This window comes from Gossypium arboreum, chromosome 6 (genome assembly GCF_025698485.1).
Source record: "Gossypium arboreum isolate Shixiya-1 chromosome 6, ASM2569848v2, whole genome shotgun sequence".
NCBI classification, from domain to species: domain Eukaryota; kingdom Viridiplantae; phylum Streptophyta; class Magnoliopsida; order Malvales; family Malvaceae; genus Gossypium; species Gossypium arboreum.
Window position 1 is genome coordinate 116,045,276 of NC_069075.1, and position 22,649 is coordinate 116,067,924.

The following is a 22,649-nucleotide window of genomic DNA, read 5'->3' on the forward strand; positions in this document are numbered from 1 at the left end:
ATCAATCCCTATGATTGACAATTAGGATAAGATTTCTTACATGTTCGGTTTCATTACCTTGGTCTTGATTTTGATTTCCAAGGTCCATCTTGTTCTATCTCTGAGCTCTTCGTTCACGTCTTCTTTATCTAAAAGTTCACTCAATTTCAGGGTCTACTGGGAGTAAATTGATAATCTGATCTATGCTCATAAACACTTGGAAAGAAAATTACAAAATTAAAAAGAATAAGTTAGTACTGTTAGAAATAACCAAATTGAAAATAAATAATTTCACAAAAAATGACAATGGCAACAGTTGACAATCCCTGGCAACGTCACCAAAAACTTTTAACGCTCGGGTTTGTGCAAGTTTACACAGTCATTATCAATTAATAAGTAAGTATCGAGTTATCATCTCCACAAGGATTGTATTTGGTGTAAGTCACTTAATTTGTAAAAGTTTATTAACAATTTGATAAATAAAAACAATATAATTGAGAAGTGATGAAAAATTAACTATATGAAACTAAATGAAATGATCCCTAATGCAATTTATCCTAAGTATGCAAACTATATGAATGAGATCAATTTTAGCAAAATTAACACAATAAGCAACAATTAGAACATAAATAAGCTAGGACAATTACTTTAATTAAACTCAAATTATTATCAACATGCTTATCAATATTCAAAAAAACATTCCATGGCAACTCGATCTTTCATGAGTTTGGCAACCACGTTAGGTCCTTTCAGAATCCTTTACTTAGTAAATACGCATTTTACTAATCCTTATTTACTAAAGGTTTCTTAGTATATATGTGAGGTAACAGGGACGTGTTAGGTTTGAAACAGTTTAATCACACAAATCTAAAAACTATGAAGATAACAGAGCCTGGTCTGGGATGTTATGGAACCTATAATTTAATTGGGTTAGGATTTAAATTGAGCATGCACATTTCAATTATGTGTCCATTAGCCGTTGTCTGGTTAGGATCGCTCAGTTAATTCAGGTGCATTTCAATCACGTATGAACGAAATATAGACTTGATTTTAATTGAAAATATGATCGATTGAGGCACAAATATTATAAGAATGAATCAAATAATTATTATTAAATCAAAGCAATCATCCTAGCTTAAATAAAATTAAGCTATCATTGTTGTAAACAAGAATAAAGAACACATAGCAAACATTCTTGAACTAAATTAAAGTAAGAAAGATTAAACCCAATTCAGAGTGGCTGTCACCCAAGACTTTGACTGATGAGGGCCCCTTCGTTCCTTTGCTTTGCTCTTTTGCTGATGGCTCTCCGAGGTGGCCAACCAAGGTTCTTTAATAGGCTAATTTGCTCAAAATCTTTATGCAAAGATGATGATAGGTGTGAGGGCTAAGAATGCTAAGATAATTCAGAAAGGAAAGAATAATGAATAAGTGAGGGATGAATGAGGAATGAGTGATGATTGAAAAAGTGAGAAAGGGGCTCTTATTTACAAGTGAGGCATGGGAGCTAGTTTGCTAAAAATAGGAGTGACCATCATTCAAAACTCCATCCAAGGGTGGCTAGCCATGAATTGAGGGAATGTGGCTGATTTTGCTTGATTCTTGGTCAATTTGAGTGCCACAACAACTCAGGACTAAGACTCGGTCACTAGCAAATCTTTGGGTCTCTAATTTCTTCAACTCTTCAAGGACCTTGTGTAATTAAACCAAAAGATGGTTTATGAACCTCCATATTCATCCGAATTTTGGGTTGACTTGCCCCTCCATTTGGACGATTTTGTAATCAAATTAAAGCTCTCATACTTGTCCAAAAATAAATCAATAGGTTAGAGGACCAAAGAATTAAATTTTACCAACTTAATTAAATTAATTAAAGCCCAAATTATTAATGAAATATTTTAAAATGAATTATTAAATATAATTTTATATTTTATTATTTAATTTAATCATGCATGGTCCACTTTATGTCATAAAAGTATAATATGCTTAATTTAATATAAAATAAGCCATTTTATGCATAAAAACTATATAATAAAGCATAAGAGCACATTTTAATAATTTCAATGTCCTGTTTTCATATTTTCACATATTTCATTAATTTATTAAACAATTACTTGGTTTTAACAACAAATTTAAGCAAAAAGGTGATAATTTATAGAGGAAAAATCCTATATATTTTCCAGTTTAAACCAATGCACCAGCGACTTTTATGGATCTGATGAACCGTGTGTTCTAGCCCTATCTGGATCGGTTCATAGTGGTTTTTATAGCTGACATCCTGGTGTATTCGAGAACTGAGGATGAACATGATGCACATCTCTGAGTTGTTCCACAGATTCTGAGGGAAAAACAACTGTACGCCAAGTTCAATAAATGTGTGGTCTGGTTACGAGAGGTAGCATTTCTAAGTCACATGGTATCTGTTGAAGGGATTAGAGTTGATCCTTAAAAAATTGAAGCTGTTTTGGATTAGAAGCAGCTTAAGACGATATCTGAGATTTGAAGTTTCTGGGACTGGTAGGGTATTATAGACGGTTTGTTGAGGGGTTTTCATTGATTGTTGCAGCTTTGACTAAACTGTTTCGAGAAACTTAAAAAAGTACTGATAGTGGCCCCTGTCTTGATACAACTAGAGTCTGGGAAAGAATTTACAGTCTACAGTAATGCATTACACATTGGTTTGGGTTGTGTGTTGATCCAAGAGGGTAAGGTGGCGGTATATACGTCTCGCCAGTTTATGACTCATGAGGCGAATTATTCGACACATGACTTGGAGTTGGCTACAGTGGTATTCGGACTGAAAATTTGGAGGCATTACCTGTAAGGTGATAAGTGTATTATTTACACGAATCACAAGAGTCTCAAGTACCTCCTTACTCATAAGAAGCTAAATCTTAGGCAGCGTAGATGGATTGAACTGCTTAAGGATTATGACTGCTCGATTGAATACCATCCTAGTAAGCCCAATGTGGTGGCCGACGCACTAAGCTGTAGGGCTATGACTGTTCTGCGGGCTATGTTCGCTCGCCTTAGTTTATTTGATGATGGTAGCTTGTTAGCTGAGCTCCAAGTCAAACCGATGTGGATTGAACAGATTAAGGGTAAACAATTGGAGGATGAGTCACTAGGTCCTCGTTTCCGACAGATAGAGATTGTGGAAACATCAGATTTTAGACTGAATAGCGAAGGGGTGCTGTGTTTCTGTGGGAGAGTCTGTGTAATGAAAGATACTAATTTGAAGCAGTCTATATTGCAGGAGGCACATAGTAGTCCTTATGCTATGCATTCCGGCGAGAATAAAATGTACTGAGACCTTCGTGAGTTATATTGGTGGCCAGGTCTTAAGCATGAAGTTACCGACTTTGTGAGTAAATGCCTAACTTGCCAGCAGGTTAACGCGGAACATCAGTTGCCTTCAGAGTTGCTTCAGCCAGTTAAGATTCTACTTTGGAACTGGGAGAGAGTAACTATGGACTTCGTTAGTGGGCTGCACTTAACGCCTATTAAGAAAGATTCAATATGGGTCATCGTAGATCGATTGACCAAATCTACTCAATTCATACCTGTTCGTACTGATTACTCGTTGCAGAAGCTAGCTAAACTCTATGTGTCAGAGATAGTCTGACTACATGGGGTACCGATCTCCATAATATCTTATAGAAATCCTCGCTTCACGTCTCAGTTCTGGAAGAGGTTACACAAGGCTTTGGGTACAAGGTTGGACTTCAGTACTGAGTTCCATCCTTAGACAGATGGTCAGACAGAGAGGGTGATTCATGTACTGGAGGACATGTTAAGGAGTTGTGTGATAGAGTTCTGAGGCAGCTGGGAGGATTATTTACCGTTAGTGGAGTTTGCGTATAAAAATAGCTAACAATCTAGCATACAGATTGCACCTTATGAGGCATTATATGGTTGTAGGTGCCGTACTCCTTCGTGTTGGACTGAGTTGGGCGAGCGGTGTGTTCTGGGCCCTGAGTTGGTTTCTGATACCAAGGATAAAGTTAGACTAATTCAGGATTGACTGAAGGTAGCATCAAATAGATAGAAGTCGTATGTGGATCTGAAACGTAAGGAGATTGAGTATTCTATGGGGGACTTAATATTTCTTTAGGTCTCACCTTGGAAGAAGGTATTGAGGTTTGGATGGAAGGGCAAGCTAAGCCCTAGGTTCATTGGGCCTTACCGCATACTGAAACATGTGGGACCAGTTGCCTATCAGCTTGAGCTACCTCTAGAGTTAGACCGGATACATGATGTGTTCCACGTCTCTATGTTGATGCGCTACCACTCTGATCTTGCGCATATCATCTCGACTGAGGAGATTGAGGTTAGACCAGATTTGACTTTTGAGGAGGAACCAGTTCAAATTCTAGAGCGTGATGTAAAAGTGTTAAGGAAGAAGTCTATCCCACTGGTTAAAGTACTTTGCCATAATTACAGCTTAGAAGAAGCCACGTGGGAACCCGAGGAGGTGATGCGGCAACAATACACTCATCTGTTTTAACCAGGTAAATTTCGAGGCCAAAATTTTCTTTAGGAGGTAGAGTTGTAACGCCCCAAAATGTAAGTGCTTATTTTTGTATGTTATGTTGCACAAATGCATGTCTGCTTCAGTGGTTTAGTGTTTTGGGAAGTGTCTGAGAGGTCTTGTGTTCAAACTTTGACTTGTACAAAAATTTTGTTTTTACTTGAATAAACCCTGTCTCTAGTCAGTAGGCTTCTTAAATAGTTATGGTTAAAGCATGTCATAAAAAGCCTGCTGGTCCAGGGGATAGTGGCGTGTTACTGCTGCTAAGGGTCTTGAGTTTGAGTCCCAATGTGCTCAAGGAGTGTTTTATTTTGCTTCTCTTACCGTGGGAGAAGTAGAAGTTGACTGAAATAATGCTATTTGAGGAGAGTTTGAATTCGGTGGTTTAGGAGGTAATGGTGGAGTGATATTAGGAGGATTTTGTAGGATTTGAAAGTGGGGAAGTTGTAACCGAATAGGGCTTTGACCACTCAGGAATTCGGCTGAGTTGGTAATTGGTCACTTCTTTTCGGTTTTTTTCCAAATTGTGGTTCTTATCAATCTTTGTTTCTAAAGTTGAATATTGATGTTGTTCTTTTCATGCATCTTTCAGTTCTAGTGTGTTTCGATTCTTCCTTCTCCCCTTTCCACTTTGTTGCCTAGGTCGATTACCCTATTGCTTTTGTTTCAATTTTGGGCAAGTGCTCTTTGACTCCTTTTCGTCTCTTTTTTCCCAAATCAATTCTCCTTTGACCAAACATACCATCTCCCCCTCTTTCGACTCTTGTGGTTATTAGAGTTCATTTCTTTCCATCTTGCTATTGTGACCGAACACCCCTTGCTTGTCTTCTCTTTTCTCCCTCCAAACCGTTCTTCTTACTAACTCTTCCTATTTGGTATCCAAGCCAAATACGGCATCCCTTTCGTTGTGGGTTGCTTTTTGTTCTCTGACAATCAATGTGGTGTTTCTTTCAGTTTCTAGAACTTTTTTAGGAGTCAAGGAGTTTGCAAGTAAATACTGAAGCAGTCGAAACCTTTCCTTCATCACTCGAGCAAGCTATTCGATTAGGAGGGTCAATCAGCCTTCATCAGCGGTTTAAATAGGGCTAACCACACTTGCAATCAAGGTTTGGGGAACTCTTGAGCTAGACACTCATTTTTGCAAACCGGTGTGTAACCACACTACTATCATCGTAAATAAGTAAAAGTCGAAAAATAGGATTATTGACGCTACATGAGCGTGCGCTCACTTGTGTGGTAATCTGTATGCCTAAAACGTGGGCGTTTGAACATAGAGGTCACCATGAGCGGTTTCATGGGCATAGGCCATTCTGGGCCACATTGAGCCGAAATGGATAGTACGGGCTCCATGGGTTCATGGGCCCCACACAGACGTGTGGTGATTATTGGGCCAGCCTGTGTAGTCCACACGACCAAGGCCAATTTTGGGTTTCGTGGGCCACACGGGCGTATGGGCCCACATGGGCCGCATTGCAGGCCTTGGGCCCATTTTCACTGATTGACTGTTAAGGTCGCATGGGTCGCTCGAGATGACTGTGCACCTACTATTGGGTCGGTAAGTATATCTAGACCCCAATCTAATGAACTGAATGTATTGAGCATGCCATTTTATATATGTTGTATACATGTAGGATATTATGATGTAATGCATGGGGTTGGGCTATTATGATTAGAGGAAGTGTACTGTTTTGGCAGCTCTATTGCAATTTCTGTTTAGTGCCGCTACCAGTGCTATTTTTGGTACGTAGGGATGGGTGGGTTGATTTTATCCCCACATGGTGTGTAAGGTTGGACGGAGTGGTGTGTAGAGGCTGGCTGGGTAGGATTTATGTTTGTATATCTGTACTGTGGCCGCTACTGAATTGGGCTAAGGCCCACACTGATTCTGATACTAGAATGGCCTAAGGCCCTATCTGAGATTAAACTATTACTGAAGCGGGCTTGGCCCAGATTATAAATTCCTACTATATGACTGACTGTTCTTAAGGGATTACACACTGAGTTTTCATAAACTCACCCTTCTGTTTTCTGCGTAGGTAATCCTTAGGCGGGTTGGTTCTGCGAGGGACTTAAAGGTGGCCACACAACTGTATGGACTTTTTATTAAATTTTACTTTATAATGTAATTTGGGTATTTGGTTATGTAACAAGGCCTATTTAATTTTTAACTTTTAATTTGGGATTTGTTCATTATGATTCATATATAGTAGTAGTAGGACATGAGTTTTCAAATTGATAAATGCTTTTGAAAACACCACAAGTACACATCCTATTTCAAAAAGCTTCCGCAAACAAACAACGAATTAAAAAGATAACTACGATTTAATTAGTTAAACATTTTGCCAAAACAACTTGGGTTTTAAAACTGAACAAGACGGCCTAATTACTAGCTAAGATTACAAAGACGGTTAATTCAGAATGGGGTTTTTTCAAATGAAATTTTATTTTACGAAAAACACTTTCATGTGACACCGTCGGATTCAGTCATAACGTCTAAGTCGGGTTTGGGGTGTTACATGCCTGCTGTGATATCTTCGATGAAAGCTTTGAGTATTGTTAGAAAAGGTTGTGATGTAACATCTCTAAATAGGGCCTAAATGGAATAGTGGTTGCAAAACCACAAATCTGAGATAGAAAAGTTTATTTCAATTAATTTTTATGATTTACCGAGTGATTAGATGCATGTGTTAGAGTATTGATAAGAAATTTTATAGTTTGCATGTTTAATTTGCCTATTAGGGCTTATTTGCAGAAGTTGCACAAAATGTAACACCCCTTACCCGTATCCGATGCTGGAATAGGGTACGAGGTATTACCGGACTTGAGTACTTGTAATCATTTAAAACTGAGACATAAAATTTCATCAATTTTAAACCTTTCAAACATATTCAAGACTACCTACATCAGATGACTTTATACAATAGAGACCTTCAAATAACATAGGTCAGTATTTTAGGCCAACTCCTAGCAACTTAATAACAATTAAACGACTCCCCATACATTCCAAAGACTTAAAAATACTTTATAACCTTTATATATCGATCAATAGTTTGATAGTGTGATTTAACCTCCGGCAACTTCCAACTCGAGCTAACATCTGCGACACTATAGGAAAAAGGAAAGGAAAGGAGTAAGCATTATAGTTTTGTAAGTAAGTATGTAAATATTAATAAACAATACATTATCATACTTTAAACAAAGTCACAATATGTTCCCAGAATATTACCATCACAAACACACATACTTTCATTATTACAATCATAAACAGGTTCAAAATAAGTTGTCTAGCAGAGTACCAGCAACTAAATTATTTATTTCTAGAGATACAGAACTTCAAATTACAAAAAATTAATTTTCCTTGAAACTAGATTTACATATATTATTACCATAAAATTTTTAGAATTTTTAGTATAGCCAATTAGTACAGTTTATTCATTTAAGTTACCCCTGTTTCACTGCTCAACTATTCTAATCACTCTTCACTACGAATCAATTTTCTCCTCATACAGAATTAAAACGATGTTCTTGTTTATTTTATTTAAAACTAGACTCATTAGGGATTTCAATCATATAAATTATATCACATAATTATTTTTTTACAATTTGTAATGATTTTTCCAATTCAGAACACCGGATCACGTAGTCATTCTGAACTAGTCTCCCAAAAACTTAAATATTTCATAATATAGAATTCATTTTCTTGCTCTGTTTCTTTTATATGAAAATAGACTCATTAATCTCTAATTAGATATCTTATTCAGCCTCTGATTAAATTTCTACTATTTTTGGTAAATTTTTAAATTCACGTCACTGAACTTTCCAGAACAGTTTTATTGTCAATTTTGATCTTTCACACTTCAATTGTATTCATCACTTTCCCATAACAATCTTTCCAATTTCCAATCACATATGGAGCATATTGCTCATAAGTTACATGCGTATATACTTACACTTATCATCACAAATTCATACACAATTTCATTTAATCAATTTCCCAGTTGAACGTTTCGGAAAAATAACAGATACGCGATGGTATCTCACACAGCCCACATTTAAAATCGAAGCTCTCTTGTACATATAGTGGCCTTCACTTAGCACCACTCATGTGACCTAGCTTGATTGTACACATAATTTTGGCTCTCTTGTACACATGGTGCACACAGAGTATCACCCATGTGACCTAGCCACTTTATCTCGTAGCTCTCTTGTCTACTGGTGTCCTTCACCTGGAACCACGCATGCAACCTAGCTACATATATCCCGTAGCTCTCTTGTCTACATGGTGTACATATAGTATCACCCATGTGACCTAGCTACATCATAATGTCTCGTAGCTCTCTTGTACACATGATGTGCACTCAGCACCATACATGTGACCTAGCTACATACCATCTGTATCATCCAATCTTTCCGAAGGTTCAACCGGGATTTCTCTCTCTTTCTAATACTTGATTGTATACTTCCAATATCAATTATGATTCAAAAATCAGCTACAATACATAAAATATGCTGAAATACAAAAACATAATAAAGATAATGTATTATTTACAAACAAACTTACATACTTTCTCATTTCCATGTCGAATTAATATTGAACATTTAAATCATCATAATTATACTTACTTTCAACACCTCGGCAATCATAGTAAATATATTAATTTTACATTGAAACATGCATAAACTAATGCTTATTATACATATGAACTTACCTCGATACTAAAACGGCTATTTTACCAACTTTCCCGATTTTCGATTTTTCTCCCATTCTATATTCAAATCTCATTTTCCGGGATCTAAAACATAATATTTTACTTATTTAATTAATGTACTATTCAAAACAGTCCTTAACTCAAACTTTGGCAAAATTACAATTTTACCCCTAAACTTTGCATATTTACACTTTTTCCCCTAGGCTCGGGAATTAAAATTTATTTCTTATTCTTATGTTTTATGATATGCTGATCATTTTTCCCTTCTATGGCAACATCAAATTCTCACTCTAACACATAGTTATGAACAATAACAACTTTTACCGATTAAGCCGTTTTACTCATTTTTTGCTTAAAACCGCTTAGCAAAAGTTGTTTAACATAATTTCAGCCTTCATATTCTACCATAAAACATCATAATAAACACATTTCACCTATGGGTATTTTTCTAAATATGAACCCTAGCTTAAATTATTGCTAGAATAAGCTTAATGAAGTTACCGCGATTCCAAAATCGTAAAGAACTTGAAAAACGGGGCTAGAACGGACTTACTATTGATCTTGGAATCTTGAAAACCCTAGCCATGGCTTCCCCCATGCTAATTTCGGCCTCCATGAAAAAGATGAGTCAATTTTGGCTTTATTTTCCCTTTTTTATTTCTTTTAATTACCTAATGACTAAAATGCCCTTAAGGCCTTTCTTTAAAATTTTGTCCTATTCATGCCCATTTTTGTCCAAACGAAATATAATGGTCTAATTACCATTTAAGGACCTCCTCTTTAAACCCCCATTTCAATCAAGTACTTATGAATTAGAACACATATTTTGCAACTTTTGCAATTTACTCCTAAAAGTCCAATTAAGCACTTTATCAGTAAAATTACTTAACGATATTTTTACACAATATTTTAATCAATAAATAAACCTTAAAACTTAATCGGAATAAATTTTTTGACTTTGAGTACGTGGTTCTAAAACCATCGTTCCGTTTAGGCCCTAAATCGGGCTGTTATAGCAACTTCTGCAAATAAGCCCTAATAGGCAAATTAAACATGCAATCTATAAAATTTCTTATCAATACTCTAACACATGCATCTAATCACTCAGTAAATCATAAAAGTTAATCGAAATAAGCTTTTCTATCTCAAATTTTTGGTTTCGTAATATTCCATTTAGGCCCTATTTAGAGATGTTACATTTCTCCCCCCTTTAGGGATTTTCATCCCCGAAAATCTTACCGGTAAAAAGATTGAGTATCCTTTCTCAAAATTTCTTAAACATCTCCAAACAAATTTTCTTCAAAGTAGTACTTTCAAAATCACCCCACTATCAAATTGAAATCCAATATAACTAAGTTTCAACTCGGTATGACCTCTATATTAATCGAAAACTATTTCCAATTCTCACATTTGCTTTCACTTTTTTTTTAACCAAAAACTCTGCATTCAGCTATTAATACAGCTCAATCATTATTCTTTTGTCTAATTCTATCATTACTAAATCCACATTATCTCATTCACAATCAAAATTTATTTAAAAAAAAATCCAACAGTCATATACTTTAAGCATCATACCTGGATGAGTTAATTAACTAAGTGTAATCTTTCCTTAACTGTAACATTTCAGAATTGAAAATCTTCATATTAACTCGACATCTTTTCTCAAGAATCGAGTTCATTTATTAAAACCATTCTCAAATGCTATCACATTGTCAATTAATCTTATTGGAAGGGGGTAAGGCTGTAACACTTCTAACTTGCCTCTTATATATTTATGCATATAACTTAACACTCATCAATATATATATAATTTGCTTCAAATAACTCAACATGCATATTCATTTTACACAACCCTCCTATCATCTTATACAAACAAATACACTTATACATGCGTTCATAATTCTCAAATAGAATTACTCATAACATTCATTTAATTTCACAAGTTACACTCATAGCATCACACAATTGCCAATCAACATGTACACTTATCATAATATAAACTTTCCCTTCATCTCATCTTTCATATTCTAAGAGAAATTCTTATTCACAACTCATTCATTATCACATAAACATCATGAACTAGTACTCTTACCTTTTACGAGTCTCATTTCATCTTAATATTATCACAGTTATATAATTCACTTTAGACAGACTTATACACATATTCATGTCTTAAAACAAATGCACTCAAACATACATTCCACAAATTTGAGTAAATCTATTTATCACATTCACTTAGTCAAATAAGTTAGACACATAATATCATGTCAATGTCAAACAAACATGGATGAGTTTATAACGATGTAAACTTTCGTTTCTTTTCACTTTTCTATATTTCTCCACTTATGTCTATTTCATTTTACACTTGATCTCACACATATCATCACAAGTAACCAAGATCAATTTAAGTACACCAATATATCCACCAAATTATATGAACTTACTTAACACCTTTTTACACTGTCGATGGTAGCTCAGTTGGAAAACACTTCTGTCTAAACAAAACTATTTCATCGGGATCGAGAGGCATCACACTATCACAGGTAGTAATATGGCATGTATAGCTTAACTTTTACACATACTAGGTAAGTCCGAGAACCGACTAAACCATAGCTCTGATACCACAAAATGCAACACCCCTTACCCGTATCCGATGCTGGAACAGGGTACGAGGTATTGCCGTACTTGAGTACTTGTAATCATTTAAAACTGAGAAATAAAATTTCATCAATTTTAAACCTTTCAAACATATTCAAGACTATCTACATTAAATGGCTTTATACAATAGAGACCTTCAAATAACATAGGTCAGTATTTTAGGCCAACTCCTAGCAACTTAATAATAATTAAACGAGTCCCATACATGCCAAAGACTTAAAAATACTTTATAACCTTTATATATCGATCAACAGTTTGATAGTGTTATTTAACCTCCGGAAACTTCCTACTCGAGCTAACATCTACGACACTATAGGAAAAAGGAAAGGAAGGGAGTAAGCATTATAGTTTAGTAAGTAAGTATGTAAATATTAATAAACAATACATTATCATACTTTAAACAAAGTCACAATATGTTCCTAGGATATTACCATCACAAACACACATATTTTCACTATTAGAATCATAAACAGGTTCAAAATAAGTTGTCTAGTAGAGTACCAGAAACTTAATTATTTATTTCTGGAGCTACAGAACTTCAAATTACAAACCGTTAATTTTCCTTGAAACTAGATTCACATATATTCTTACCATAAAATTTTCAGAATTTTTGGTCTAGCCAATTAGTATATTTTATTCATTTAAGTTATCCCTATTTCACTGCTCAACTGTTCTGGCCACTCTTCACTACGAATCCATTTTCTCCATGTATAGAATTCAAAGGATGTTCTTGTTTATTTCACATGAAACTAGACTCATTAAAGATTTCAAGCATATAAATTATATCCCATAATTATTTTTTTGCAATTTTTAATGATTTTTTCAAGTCAAAATAGGGGATCACGTAGTCATTCTAAACCAGTCTCTCAAAAACTTAAATATCTCATAATATAGAATTCCTTTACTTGCTCTGATCCTGTTATATGAAAATAAACTCATTAAGATCTAATTTGATATCTCATTTAGTCTCTGATTCATTTTCTACTATTTTTGGTAAATTTTTAGATTCACGTCACTACAACTATCCAGAACATTTTTCTTGTCAATTTTGATCTTTCACACTTCAATTGTATTCATCACTTTCCCATAACAATCTTTCCAATTTCCAATCACATATGGAGCATATTGCTCATAAGTTACACATGTATATACTTACACTTATCATCAAAAAGTCATACACAATTTCATTTAATCAATTTCCCAGTTGAATGCTTCGGAATAATAACAGATACGCGATGGTATCGCACACAGCCCACCTTTAAAATTGAAGCTCTCTTGTACACATAGTGGCTTTCACTTAGCACCACTCATGTGACCTAGCTCGATTGTACACATAATTTTGGCTCTCTTGTACACATGGTGCACACATAGTATCACCCATGTGACCTAGCCACTTTATCTCGTAGCTGTCTTGTCTACATGGTGTCCTTCACCTAGACCACGCATGCGACCTAGCTACATATATCCCGTAGCTCTCTTGTCTACATGGTGTACATATAGTATCACCCATGTGACCTAGCTACATCATAATGTCTCGTAGCTCTCTTGTACACATGATATGCACTCAGCACCATACATATGACCTAGCTACATACCATCTGTATCATCCAATCTTTCCGAAGGTTCAATCGGGATTTCTCTCTCTTTCTAATACTTGATTGCATACTTCCAATAGTCAATTATGATTCAAAAATCAGCAACAATACATAAAATATGCTGAAATACAAAAACATAATAAAGATAATGTATTATTTACATACAAACTTACATACTTTCTCATTTCCATGTCGAATTAATATTGAACATTTAAATCATCATAATTATACTTACTTTCAACACCTCAGAAATCATAGTAAATATATCAATTTTACATTGAAACATGCATAAATTAATGCTTATTATAGTTATGAACTTACCTCGATACTTAAACGGCCATTTTACCAACTTTCTCGATTTTTTATTTTTCTCCCATTCTAGATTGAAATCTCATTTTTCGGGATCTAAAACATCATAATTTACTTATTTAATTAATGTACTATTCAAAAAAGTCCTTAACTCAAACTTTGGAAAAATTACAATTTTTCCCCTAAACTTTTGCATATTTACACTTTTTCCCCTAGGCTTGGGAATTAAACTTCATCCCTTATTCTTATGTTTTATGACATGCTGATCATTTTTTACTTCTATGGCAACATCAAAATCTCACTCTAACACATAGTTATGGACAATAACAACTTTTACCGATTAAGCCATTTTACTAATTTTTTGCTTAAAATCGCTTAGCAAAAGTTGTTTAACATAATTTCAGCCTGCATATTCTACCATAAAACATCAAAATAAACACATTTCACCTATGGGTAGTTTTCCAAATATGAACCCTAGCTTAAATTATTGCTAGAATAAGCTTAATCAAGTTATTGGGATTCCAAAATCGTAAAGAACTTGAAAAGCGGTGCTAGAACGGACTTACTATTGAGCTTGGAAAGCTTGAAAACCCTATCCATGGCTTCCCCCATGCTAATTTTAGCCTCCAGGAAAAAGATGAGTCAATTTTGGCTTTATTTTCCCTTTTTATTTCTTTGAATTACCAAATGACTAAAATGCCCTTAAGGCCTTTCTTTAAAATTTTGTCCTATTCATGCTCATTTTTGTCCAAACGAAATATAATGGTCTAATTACCATTTAAGGACCTCCTCTTTAAACCCCCATTTCAATCAAGTACTTATGAATTAGAACACATATTTTGCAACTTTTGCAATTTACTCCTAAAAGTCCAATTAAGCACTTTATCAGTAAAATTACTTAACGATATTTTTACACAATATTTTAATCAATAAATAAACCTTAAAACTTAATCGTAATAAAATTTTCAACTTTGAATTCGTGGTTCTTAAACCATCGTTCCGTTTAGGCCCTAAATATTGCTGTTACATGTGAAGCTTACTTTGCCTATGTGATTGATTCGAAATTGTCAGAAAGGAAAATTGAATCGGTGCCTGTTGTTTGTGAATTCCTTGATGTGTTTCCTAAAGAACTTTTGTGATTACTTGTAATACGAGAAGTTGAATTTGGCATTGAGTTAGTACCAGGAACTACTCCGATTTTGATAGCTTCGTATAGAATGGCTCCGACTGAATTAAAAGAATTGAAGTCTCAGTTGCAAGAATTGATTGATAGAGGGTGTATTAGACCATGTTTCTCACCTTGGGGTGCTCCTATTCTGTTTGTGAAAAAGAAAGACGGTATGATGAGAATGTACATAGATTATCGTTAGTTGAACAAAGTGACTATCAAAGAACAAGTATCCTCTGCCTTGAATTAATGATTTGTTTGATCAGTTGAAAGGAGCTACTGTGTTTTCGAAGATAGATTTGAGATTGGGTTATTATTAGTTGTGAGTAAAAGAATCAGACATTCCGAAAACTACATTCAGAATGAGGTATGGCCACTATGAGTTTTTAGTTATGCCTTTTGGATTAACTAATGCACCTGCTATCTTTATGGACTTGATGAATAGAATTTTTAGATCGTAGTTAGATCAATTTGTTGTCGTATTCATTGATATCATATTGATTTATTCATGTGATGAAACCAAGCATGTTGAACATCTAAGAATATTGCTACAAACTTTACCAGATAAGCAACTATATGTGATGTTTAGCAAATGTGAATTTTAGTTACAAGAAGTCAGTTTTCTGGGCCATATAGTGTCAGCATCCGGTATCCGAGTTGACTCGAGTAAAATTTTAACTATTTTGGGTTGGAAGCCTTTGAGAAATGTCTCCGAAGTTCGCAGTTTTCTGGGACTTTCCAGTTATTATAAATAGTTTGTAAAAGGCTTCTTTATGATTGCAACTCCGTTAACAAAATTGTTTCAGAAAGATGTGAAATTTGATTGGTCTGAAAAGTGTCAAAAAAGCTTTGATCAGTTGAAAGCCCTATTAATTGAAGCTCCAATGTTAGTACAACCCGAATTGGGTAAAGAATTTGTGATCTATAGTAATGCTTTGTTGAATGGTCTGGGATGTTTTTGATGCAGGAAGGCAAAGTCATTGCTTATGCTTCGAGGCAATTAAAGCTGCATGAAAAGAACTATCCGGCACACGACCTTGAGTTAGCTGCAATTGTGTTTGCTTTGAAAATATGACGTCATTATTTGTTCGCTGAGAAATGTCATGTATATTCTGATCATAAGAGTTTGAAATATCTGATGACTTAGAAAGATTTGAAACTGCAATAGAGAAGATGGTTAGAACTGTTAAAAGACTATGATCTTGTAATTGATTATCATCCGGGAAAAGCAAATGTTGTTGCTGATGCTTTAAGTCAAAAATCACTGTTTTCTCTACGTGCGATGTAACACCCCGAACCCGAGACCGTCGCCGGTGTCGGACGCGAGGGGTTAACGAGCCAAATCCACATATTGCACCGACCAATTTGACATTTCTAGACAAGTTGGAAATCTGCGTCACTGTCGCCTTAAAAAGTATATCTCGAGTTACACAACTCAGAAACTGATTCCGTAAATTTTCCCTGAATTTAGACTCATGTATCCATCGCTGGATTTATTTCTAGAATTTTTGGTCAAGCCAATTAGTACAGTTTATTAGTTAAAGTCACCCATGTTACAGGGGTCGACTGCTCTGACCTTTGCGCGTTACAACTTGAATATCTCTCTGTACAGGGCTTTAATACTGGTTTTGTTTGTTTCTAATGAAACTAGACTCAAAATGGAACCTGCACATATAAGGAATGACTACTAATTCTTTCTGGATAATTTATGGTAAATTTTCAAGTTCGCGATAGGGGACCCAGAAACCGTTCTGGCCCTGTCTCACGAGAACTTTAATTTCTCTCGGTATACTATTCATATGATCGTTTCGTTACTTTCATATGAACATAGACTCGTCAAGGTTCGATCACATAATTTATTCACTATTTAACACCATTTCTAAAAATTTTTGTGATTTTTCACATCCACATCACTGCAGCTGGCAGCATCTGTTTTTAAGGTAGGCTTTACCTATTTCATGATTTCCCTGATTCAATTGGCCCTTTTGCATACATAGCACAAAGTGTGATCATGATTAACCATTCCAATGGCTAATCATTCCAAAACAATTCCATATCCCATCATGATCAACATACAACGATTATAGCATTATACTAAAAACGTATATAAGCCATTTTCGCATGGCTAACCAAGTTTACACAAAACCGAAAGGTACATGACCTTCAACAAAAAGGGTAGTCCTATACATGCCATTTCAAAGTTCAACCAAAATTATACCAAAATGGAGGCTTTGATAGTGTAGATGACTTCGACTTCAAGGATCCCGAATCCGATAGCTAACGAGCAAAATCTATAAGACAGAGAAACAGAGGAAACGGAGTAAGCAATTTATGCTTAGTAAGTTTGAGCAAGAAATTCCAGCACAACAAAAGCTTAGCATTCATAAAGCTAACGGATAATTTCATATGTACAAACTCTCAATATCATACTCATTTCGCATTTCAACCTCTATGATCATACATAAGGGATCACCTTAGTCACATACCGGAAACACATTACTCGATTGGCGAATATTATTCAAGGAATCAAGCGATTCAAGCTCATATGAACATACCTCATTGCTGGAATTTTTCTCAAGCTCATTAACTAAAATTTTACAGCAAGATTGCTTATTCTAGAATCACGTACCTTCGGAATTTAACCGGATATAACGACTCGTTCAAATGCCTTCGGGACGAAGCCCGGTTATAGCAACTTGGACGAATGCCTTCGGGACTTAACCTGGGTTTAGTAACTTGCACAAAGCCTTCGGGATTAGCCCGGATTTATTAACTCGCACGAATGCCTTCAGATCCTAGTCCGGATATAGTCACTTAGCACAAAGCCTTCGGGACTTAGCCCGGACATCATTCGAATAACCGAGCACAATTGTCAATAAATTATGACACATTCGTATTTCATTTTCCATAGCAAAGCTCAAACACAAGGCACTTTTTACACTTGCAATTTCGGCTCAATAGCCACACACAAAGAGCATGATTTTAATTTGCTTTAAACATGATCTAATCAATTCAGAATTTAAGCTCTATTACTCAAGAACTTACCTTGGATGTTGTCGAGCGATTTCGACGGCTACTCGACTACTTTTTCCTTCCCTTTATCGGATTTAGCTCCCCTTTGCTCTTGAGCTTAATTTGACAAATAAATTGATTTAATCATTTGAGCATCGAAAGAGGAATTCAAGGTACTTAGCCAATATATATACTCATTTGGCATCAAAGTCGCATATGTACGAAATCATGAATCGAACTCAACACATTAGTTAATATTCCTCTTAGCCAAATTTCCTAAGCCAAGAATAGGCATCAATATGCTTGCCTCTAACCGAGTGCATGCACACCAATTTCCCCTCATGTTGCCGAATATGCATGTCCATGTTGAGGCCAATTATACACTTTATACCACACCAAAAAAAAAAAAAAACAGCATACATTTTACTAACTAATGCATTCTATAATGTAACTCAATACACATCTATCATTTCCTTCATGATCGAAACATCATCACAAGCAAATATACACCTTGAAATAGTATATATGTCATACCAATACATCATGTACAACATATATACATATATATATGCTAGAGCCGAATCTCAAGTTGATTGTAACTAAACACGAACAAAATTTCAAAACACAAATCTTACTTTCCATGCAATGAGCATAAATCACACTTTTGGATGTACCATGGCCGAATACATCACAACACCATAATTTTGGTCATGATTAAACAAAGAACTCAATGCCCTACTCAAGAATACTAAAAGGAAATTTCAAGAGTAGTCAATCCATCATTACATGCATCATCAAGAAGCTTCACTTTTAGCATGCAATGGCTTTAACACAATATCAACTTTGGCCAAATACCATTTCCATGGCATAACAAGGATTTGAACCATGGCTAACATGAACATCAAGTTAGCAACTAAAACATGCATGAATCTCATGACACAATCTCATACATACCTTAATCTTGATGCAAGTTTAGCCAAATCTCCTTCTAGATCTCTTCTAAACAAAGAAAATGAAGCAAAAATCTCTTCTAAACCAAAAATGGAGAAAAAATCCCTCCTTCTTCCTTAGTTTTGGCTCAAAGAAAGGATGAACAAATTTTTTTCTTTCTTTCTCTACAACTCACGGCAATGGGGGGGGATACCACACTCACACACATTTTTTTTTCATTCTTTTCTTACCCACACACCTTTGTTTATTATTTCTCCCTAATGCACCAACAAAACATGTTTCATGACATGTTTAGCCCATCCTCTCTTGCCATCGCCGGCCACCACCTATAAAAAGGGGGTATTTGACATGCAAGTCCATTGTTTTGCATGCATGCTTTAATTAGTCATCACACATTTCCCTATCATACTTTCAATGTTTACTACTAGGTCCTTTCTAGTGAAATTCACCTTTATAACTCTAAATCAAATCATCAAAATGTCACACACAAATTAACACATATCATAGGCATCAAAATAAATTTTTAAATTATTTTTATGCCTCGGTTTTGTGGTCCCGAAACCACATCCCGACTAGGGTCAATTTTGGGCTGTCACAACTCTCCCCCACTTAAGAAATTTTCGTCCCCGAAAATCTTACCAGTAAATAGGTTTGGGTATCGCTCTTTCATGGAGTTCTCGGGTTCCCAAGTAGCTTCTTCTATCCCGTGTTTGAGCCATAACACTTTCACTAGTGGAACCCGCTTGTTTCGCAACTCTTTCACTTCACGTGCTAGGATACGAATCGGTTCTTCCTCATAACTCATATTGGCTTGAATTTCAACCTCGATGGACTAATCACGTGCGATGGATCGATCTATAGCGTCAAGCATCGGAACATGAAAGACATCGTGAATCTTTTCGAGTTCGGGGCAAAATCAAACGATATGCAACCGGACCGACTCGCTCGGATATCTCATATGGCCCAATGAACCTCGGGCTCAACTTGCCCTTACTACCGAATCGAGTATCTTTTTCCAAGGTGAAACCTTGAGAAACACTTTATCTCCCACGATACTCGATGTCTTTACGCTTCAGATCCGCGCACGACTTCGACGATCGGAGGCTATCTTCGACTTTCACGGATTACTTTCACTTTCATTCGGCATCTCTAATCAAATCCACCCGAAAATTTTGCTTTCACCGAGCTCGGTCCAAAACAATGGTGTACGGCATTTAAGACCGTACAAAGCCTCGTAGGGTGCCATCTTAATACTTGATTGAAAACTATTGTTGTGGCGAATTCAATCAAAGGCAAATACCGTTCCCATGAACCACCGAACTCGAGGATGCAACATCTCAACATATCCTCAAGTATTTGAATTATCCGCTCGGATTGACCATCGGTTTGGGGGTGAAAGGCGGTCTTGAAATGCAACTTGGTACCCAAAGCTTCTTGCAACTTCTTCCAAAATCGCGAGGTAAATCTCGGATCTCTATCCACACGATGGAAATAGGCACCCGTGTAATCTCACAATGAGAAACGTACAATTCGGCTAGTTTGTCCATTGAAAAATTCCTACGTACGGGGACAAAGTGAGCCGACTTAGTCAATCTATCTACCACAACCCAAACCGTATCCTTCTTACTCGCTGACAATGGCAGTCCGGATACAAAGTCCATTGTGACACGATCCCATTTCCACTCGGGTATCGTGATCGGCTGAAGTAATCCTGAAGGCACTTGATGTTCCGCTTTCACTTGTTGACATATTAAACATCTCGAAACAAAGTCAGAGATGTCTCATTTCATTCCATGCCACCAAAATCGACGTTTCAAATCGTTGTACATCTTCGTACTCCCCGGGTGGATTGCCATTCAGCTACAATGGGCTTCGTTCAGAATTATCGAAATAAGTTCTGAATTCTTTGGAACACACAGACGACTTCTGAACTACAAGCAATCGTCATCATCGATTTGAAACTCCGATTCCTTGTTCGGAACACACTCAGCCCGTTTTGCAACCAACTCATCATCGACTTTCTGAGCTTCACGAATTTGACGTATCAATGATGGTTTGGCTTTCAATTCAGCTACTAACACATTGTCGAGTAGAACAGATAAGTGTACATTCATCATTCGCAAAGCAAATAGTGATTTACGACTTAAGGCGTCCGCAACCACATTAGCCTTTCCCGGGTGATAGTCAATGATCAGCTCATAATCCTTTAACAGCTCGAGCCAACGTCTTTGTCGTAGATTTAAGTCTCTTTGAGTCATCAAATATTTGAGACTTTTGTGATCCGAATACACATGGCACTTCTCACCAAATAAGTAATGTCGTCATATCTTTAAGGCGAATACGATGGTAGCCAACTCGAGATCATGGGTCGGATAATTTTTCTCGTGTGGCTTTAATTGTCTCGACGCATAGGCCACAACTCGCCCTTCTTGCATCAATACGCAACCCAACCCAAGTAGGGATGCGTCACTATAAATGACAAACTCTTTGCCCGATTCGGGTTGCACTAGAATTGGGGCTTCAGTTAAATAAGTTTTCAGTTGATCGAAACTTTTCGACCATTTGCTCGTCCATTCGAACTTAACATCCTTTTGGAGTAAGCCGTCATTGGCGTGGCTATCGTCGAGAAACCTTTACAAATCGTCGGTAATAAGCAAGCCCCAAAAAGCTCGAACCTCGGTAATATTTCTGAGGCTTCCAGTTAAGTATGGCTGAAATTTTGTTTGGTCGACTCGAATACCCGATGCGAGATACCACATGTCCCAAGAAGCTAACCTCTCTTAACCGTAACTCACACTTGCTTGAACTTAGCATATAATTGCTTATCCCGTAAAATTTGCAGCACTAACCTCAGGTGTTCAGCATGTTCGGTCTCATTTCTTGAATAGACCAAGATGTCATCAATGAACACGACTACGAACCGATCCAAATATGGTCTGAAGATCCGATTCATCAAATCCATAAATACCGCAGGGGCATTAGTAAGCCCAAACGGCATCACTAAGAACTCGTAGTGACCATATCTCGTTCTGATGGCAGTCTTAGGTACGTCCGCATCTCGAATTCGCAACTGATAATAGCCCGATCTCAAATCTATTTTCGAGAACACTGAGGCTCCCTTCAGTTGATCGAACAAATCGTCGATACGCGGTAATGGATATTTGTTCTTTATCCTCGCTTTATTAAGCTGACGATAGTCGATGCACAGCCTCATGGTTCCATTCTTCTTTTTTACAAACAACACTGGCGCACCCCAAGGTGAAAAACTCGGACGAGCAAAACCTCTATCCACCAATTCTTGCAACTGAGCTTTCAACTCCTTTAATTCCGTTGGTGCCATACGATACGGAGCTATCGAAATTGGAGTGGTACCAGGTACCAATTCAATGCCAAACTCTATTTCCCGAATAGGTGGTAAACCCGCAATTCTTGAGGAAAACATCCGGTATTCACAAACCAGCGCACGGATTCGGGTTTTTTTCGACTCCTTGACATCGAGCACATACGCAAGGTATGCTTCGCACCATTTTCTTACATATTTCGGGCCAACATTGCGATATTACGGTGGCAACCCCTTTAAGTCCGTAGACTCAACTCGAATTATCTCATTATTCGCACCTCGGATCGATAGTCTTGCTTTTGCAATTTACAACCGCATCGTGCATGGTCAACCAATCCAAACCAAGAATAACGTCGAATTCGTCGAACGGCAAAAGCATCAAGTCCGCCGGAAAACA